General features: G+C 40.9%; 1 protein-coding gene across 1 annotated transcript in view; it reads right to left on the minus strand.

Annotated features, from left to right (window-relative positions):
* Nucleotides 1-6,885, minus strand: part of kcnk9 (potassium channel, subfamily K, member 9) — a 103,782-nt gene that overhangs the window by 4,752 nt on the left and 92,145 nt on the right. The window lies entirely within an intron of this gene.

Here is a 6,885-nt window from a genome sequence, read left to right on the forward strand (position 1 = left end):
CCCCCCCCCCCCCCCCCCCCCCCCCCGAGACGCCAGATAGTGGACCAGAATCGCCTCGAAGCTGTGCGGAAGTCATTCTCCACAGCCTCTCCAAACTTCTCCCATGCCCGAGTTTTTGCCTCAGCGACTACCCGAGCCGCATGTCGCTTGAACTGCCGGTACCCACCAGCTGCTTCCGGGGTCCCACAGGCTAAAAAGGCCCGATAGGACTCCTTCTTCAGCCAGACAGCATCCCTCACCGACGGTGTCCACCATCGGGTTCGAAGGTTGCTGCCGCGACAGGCACGACAAACTTGCGGCCGCAGCTCCGGTAAGCCGCCTCGACAATAGAGGCACGAAACATGGTCCACTCAGACTCAATGTCCCCCACCTTCCTCGGAACATGTTCGAAGTTCTCCCGGAGGTGGGAGTTAAAACTCCGTCTCACAGGAGACTCTGCCAGACATTCCCAGCAAACCCTCACAATACGTTTGGGTCTGCCAGGTCTGACCGGCATCCTCCCCCACCATAGGAGCCAACTCACCACCAGGTAGTGATCAGTGGACAGCTCCGCCCCTCTTTTCACCCGAGTGTCCAAGACATGTGGACGCAGATCAGATGAGACGATGACAAAGTCGATCATCGAACTGCGGCCTAGGGTGTCCTGGTGCCAAGAGCACATATGGACACCCTTATGCTTGAACAAGGTGTTCGTTATCTTCAGGTGTCATCAAACACAAATACAAGCTGGATTTTAGGAACAATGAGCAGAGTTGTGCACATTGTTCTTGGATGTTTACATCAATAAATTATCTAAATCTCGGGAAACAAATGTCAGATAAATCTCTTTTAACGACTGATGTGAGGCGTGAGGTGACAATATGGCTCCAAACAAATCTGATGTAAATCTGCAACTAGAAGCCTAACTGTAGTAACAACTCTTAACGTAATCAGTTTATTTTATTTTTATTCTTTCATTTAATTTCTAGTTACAGAGGAAAGTAAACATTTAAAAGATTATGTTTTTGGACGCAGCACGGTGGCGCAACTGGTAGAGCTGCTGCCTCTCAGCGAGCAGGTCTCTGGTTCAAATCCTGGTCCGGGGGCCTTTCTGGGTGGAGTTTGCATGTTCTCTCCGTGCTGCCTGGGTTTTCTCCGGGTACTCCGGTTTCCTCCCACAGACCAAAAACATGCATGTTAGGCTGATTGGTAACTCTAAATTGTCCCTAGGTGTGAATGAGAGAGTGAATGGTTGTTTGTCTTGTTTGTCTCTATGTGGCCCTGTGATGGACTTGCGACCCGTCCAGGGTGTACCCCGCCCCTCACACAGTGATTGCTGGACATGGGCACCAGCGACCCCCGTGACCCAAAATGGAATAAGCGGGTAAAGAAAATGCATGGATGGATGTTTTTGGACTCCGAAAAGGCAGGCATTAGTTTTTTAAAACATGTAGAACCAGCCATCTGCCTTTACTCCATTTTACTCCAAATGATCTGCACCTCACTTCACCACTTGCTCCCTGGTTTTATCTACAATCAAGGAAGTCGTCAGCAGCAATTTTGGACCTGATCACGCTGCTTGCATTTATGATGGTTTGGTTCATGTCTGGAGTACCCTGACTCAAATGCTTTGGGCTGAATGGATCAGATCTTGGGGATTTTTACCCAGACACGTTTCCATCGGTGTGGCCATGTTAATTTGGACATTTCGGAACTGAGTAGACCGACATAGACTGAAGGTTGATGTCATTAAGTTCTGCCTGTCCCCAAAACAACTGTGTGTTTATCTAAATTTTGGTCGCCTTGGCTGGCCTTGAAGGCCATCTTATCTAAAGTCGCCTGGAGAAAATGTGATCTGACGCTCACCACCCCCTCCCTGAGGAATTTCCAACTGATAACCAGATGAACCAGATGAAAAAACTGTGTCATCATTTCAGGACTCTGGATTCTTATAGAGGTTATTCTTGACCATTTCTCGACATACCTCGAGAATGTTTATGGACATTGACTGATTACAGTGACCTCGTGAGCATCTATAAGCGTTGTTGACCACTCTCGTCTCTTCCTTCTTATGCTCTGCTCTGCAGAATGTCTACGTAAATATGTGCTTGTTTGTGTGAGGTGTTTTTTCAATATTAGGGGTTTTTCTCAGCCAAGAAAAAGTCTGATAGGATTTTTTTTTGCCTCCAACTCCTACATGTGTCCAGTTAACCACTGTTTTTGTCTGTCCAAACAGGTCTCACTTGTAAATGAGTCTTTCGAGGCTCAATGTGATTTATCTGATTAAATAAAAGTTGAATGAATGATCAGATCATCTAACATTGATTTTTATTTCTTCTATTTGTTCTTGACATGTAATTAATTCCAAACGTAGCTGTGCAGAACTGCAAGTCTTTACTTTTTATTTTGGTATGGTAAGGTACAAAGTTTATTAATTTTAAAAAAGTACAAAACAATTCCATAACAATATAAAAAAGATACAAAAGATTTAAAATGAAAGGCAGCAGAAAGAAGAACAAATCTTATTATATCTGCCCTTTTTTCAAACAATTATTTCAATCATAATAATCTTCAAGTAACAGAACAAAATGAATAACTCTTTCTAATTTTTCTAATTCTAATACAAAACACACACTAAGCTACTTCATATATACTTTTTTAACAATTCAGCTTTGATCTTTTTCTTAAATGTACACATTGACTTGGCATTTTTCACATCACTCTCTAGACCATTCCACAATCCAACTCCTTGGATTGAGGTAGACCTTCCCTTCAGACTAGTTCTGAATTGTGGTTTGACAAATATCTCTATCCCCTTAAGATTGTAACAACTTTGTCTTTTAACAACATTTCTTTGGATATTTAATGTTAATGTGTTATTTTGAGCCCTATACATAACTGATAAAATACTGTAATCTACCAAATCATGGAACTTCAATAAGTTCAGTTGATAAAATAATGTGCTTGATGGGTGACTGTAATGCTTTCTGGTGATAATTCTTACAGCTCTTTTCTGTAAAATAAAAATAGGTTTTGTAAAAGTTTTACATGCTTTCCCCCAAACATCAATGCAATAGATTAAATGTGGAACAATGATTGTGTTATACAACATGTACAGAGCTTTATCATTTAATAATACCCTGACTTTGTATAGTACTGCAATAGATTTAGATATTTTTATTCTTACAGAATTGATGTGATTTTTCCATGTTAGCTGTTCATCAATGATTACACCCAAAAATTTCATCTCATTAACTCTACAAATCTCAACACCCTCAATTTTAAATGGATCATCAACAGTTCTATTTTTGTTACTAAATATCATGTATTTAGTTTTATCTAAATTTAATGATAATTTATTAAGTTTAAACCAAGTTTGTATTTTATCAAATTCTGTCTTCATCAATTCCAACATCCGTTTTACATCTTTACCCAAACAAAAAAATGTGGTGTCATCTGCAAAAAGGACACATTTGAGGAGTCCTGATACATTCACTAAGTCATTCACATATAAAATAAATAACTTTGGTCCAAGTACAGAGCCTTGAGGAACTCCACAAGTGATATTGCACAGGTCAGATCTTACACCATTTATTTGTACAAACTGTTTCCTATCTTTTAAATAGCTAGATACCCAGTGTAATGCTGGTCCTCTTATACCATATTTATTTAATTTTTCAAGGAGAATCGTGTGGTCAATAGTATCGAATGCTTTTTTTAAATCAACAAAAATACTAACACAATACTGTTTTTGATCGACAGCAGTAGTTATTTGTTCTATTATTTCCATGAGAGCCATTGTAGTTTTTTGCTCTAAACCCATACTGACTGCTACTTAAAATGTTTTGTTTAGTAATAAATTTATCTAATCTGGTCACAAATAGTTTTTTCTAGAATTTTTGAGAACTGTGGTAATAAGGATATTGGTCTATAATTATTGAACACACATTTATCACCATTTTTAAAGAGAGGAACTACCTTACCTACTTTCATATTGTCTGGAAATATTCCTTTTGAAAATGATAAATTACAAATATACGTAAACGGCTCGATAACATAACTCATTATGTCCTTTACAAACATCATATCCATGTCCACCCAGTGTTTTGATCTCTTATCTGTAAGATTCTTTACAACATTCATTATTTCTTCTTTGTCAGTTCCATTAAGAAAAATACTGTTGTCACAACTTATAACTGAATGGTTCACATTATTGTCTACTTTTGGTATTTTAGCAGCAAGGCTTGATCCAACGTTCACAAAATGATGATTAAATCCATTTACAATTTCATTTTCATCATGGATTTCATTGTCATCCTTTAAAAAATATTGTGAAATACCTGTTTTTGCTTTATGACTTTTCAGAACACTATTTATTACTCGCCATGTTGCTTTCATATCACCATTACTTTTATTTAATAAATCACTATAATATTCCTTCTTTTGTTTCCTTATAATCGCTACTAATTTATTTTTATACTTCTTATATTTCTTTTCAGCCTCTTGTGTTCTCAATTTCAAGAAACATGTATACAAATAATTCTTTTTTTTACAAGCATTTCTCAACCCTTTCGTCATCCATGGTTGGTCAACAACATTTCTCTTTGTATAATTATTTTGCACACAATTCTTTTCATACAGAGCTCCTAAAATATTCATAAACTCATCATATGATCTGTTCACATCATCAACATACACGTCTTTACAGCTTTGTTTATGTAAATCATCTTTTAATTTGTCCATTGCTTTTTTTGATGTTTATTGTTTTTTTCTTAATTGTAATTTCTTTTGTAATGCTTTGATCATTTTTATAAATCATGAAAACGTTGGTTACGTACTGTAACCCCAGATTCTATGAATATAGGCGTAGCCCTTTAAGGCTGTCGCTGATGGGTTTATCCCGTTATGCGCAGCATAAGCACTGAAAAAATTTAGTCCACGCCCACCTGCTGTGTGGGCCCCACCCGGTCTGTATAAATTACGTTAAGAGCGGGAAATCGGCTCCCAAAATAGCTTTTTCTTCAGCCATTTAGGAGCCAGTGAGGCCCGACGCTTAAAGGGCTACGCCTATATTCATAGAATCTGGGGTTACAGTACGTAACCAAAGTTCTATGTCATATAGGCTTCGCCCTTTAAGGCTGTCGCTGATGGGTTAAGGGCGAAGCGGATGTGGTCCTCGCCTCACTGGGTCCATTCGAACACAGTAAGAAGCAGAAGCTTGCCCAAAAAACGTCTTGTCACTCAGCTCCCCGTGTGCATAACTACGCATCGCGTAATTATGTGCCATGCACAGACGCATGTTGTGTAACTATGCGTTCTGACAAAGCATGAACGCCCCGGAAAACTTTCAACGGAAAGAAGATGTTGAAAAGGGGGGGGGGGGGCATGAACCAACTGGTTCATGGCTGAACAGTATAAACAGATTAATATCAATGAATTGATTATTGATCAAATGAACTGATTGGTAACAATAGTCATGAACTGATTAGTGACAATAGAACCAAAATCACAGACACAACTTGTGACTGATAACAACATCTCACACTGTAATGCATGCAGACAGAAGTGAGCTTAAACAGAGTTCCATGAAAAACAACAATATTCATTCTGTTAGAGCACTAAGGACAGAATGTGTCATGGAACGAGCCGTCACATCACGTAGGTAAAAGCGAATAAATGAGCAAGGTGTTGACCATGCAGCCGCAGTGCAAATGTCCTGCATTGACATACCATTATGCAGAGCAGTCGAAGATGCGATACCCCTGGTGGAGTGTGCTTTGAGGTTGACAGGAGGCTCTAAATCTGATGCTCTGTAGGCTTCAGAAAAGGCCTCACACAGCCAGTGTGACAAGCGCTGGGTGGATAACGGGCGACCTGCAGATGCATCTCTATAATGCACAAACAATTGTTGAATTTGACACATTGCAGCTGTGAGCGCTATGTAACACGTCAACGCCCGCACCGGACAGAGAAGATGAAAAGATGCTTCTTCTTCTGATCTGTGGGGGGGGGGGGAGAAACCCCTCCAACGATATCACTCTTGATTTAAAAGAGCTCATGATGTTTTAGGCATAAAAGCTGGGTTTGGTCTTAAATCAGCTGAGCTGCCCGTCAGCCTAAATTCTAAGGCATGACGAAGCAACAGAGAGGGCAGATAAATTACTTACCCTCTTAGCGGGTGTTAAAGCCAGCAGCAGGGCTGTTTTAAGAGACAAGAATTTAAGTGAAAACCTGATCCAGAGGCTCAATTGGAGCTTTGATCAGGGCTCGCAGGACCAGCGTTAAATCCCACTGTGGAACAAGTGGGCATGAAGCAGGCCTGCGTCTTTGAACACCTTTTAGAAAAAACGCTTCATCAGCGGGTGATTAAAAGCTGTTCTGTCTCCGAACCCTTCGTGGCAGGAAGAGATGACTGTAACGTACGTTAAAACGTACTGAATGCCAACTTCCTATCCATCAGCTGTTGTAGAAAGACAACACGCCGCCTAATGGACATGAGGTGGCCTCTAAACCTTCTCTGTACTCCAGCGCTGAAAAGCCGTCTCCTTTGATGTGTACAGAGCTGTGGCAGATGCAGCACGTGAATCTTGAATTGTGCACACTATCTCCTGAGGGAGACCCATCATCTCTAAGTGGGACCGCTCAGCGGTCAGACCCACAGGTGCTGACCTATTTCTGGGTAACTCTTGATCGCTCCTCCTGCTTGAAGGAGAGCATCCTCCCTCCACGGCAGTTTCCACGGGCGACCCGACAACAGACGTTGCAGGACTGGGAACCATGGTGCGTTCACGCGCTCGGGAGCCACCAGGAGAGCTGTCAATCCCTCCTCCTGAACTCGGTTCAGGAACCGTAAAAACATAGGAGGTGGGAGAAAACGCGTACAAAAGCGTTTTGGGCCACGGGCTG

The sequence above is a fragment of the Nematolebias whitei genome, chromosome 19, assembly GCF_014905685.2.
Source record: "Nematolebias whitei isolate Nwh7 chromosome 19, NemWhi1, whole genome shotgun sequence".
NCBI lineage: Eukaryota > Metazoa > Chordata > Actinopteri > Cyprinodontiformes > Rivulidae > Nematolebias > Nematolebias whitei.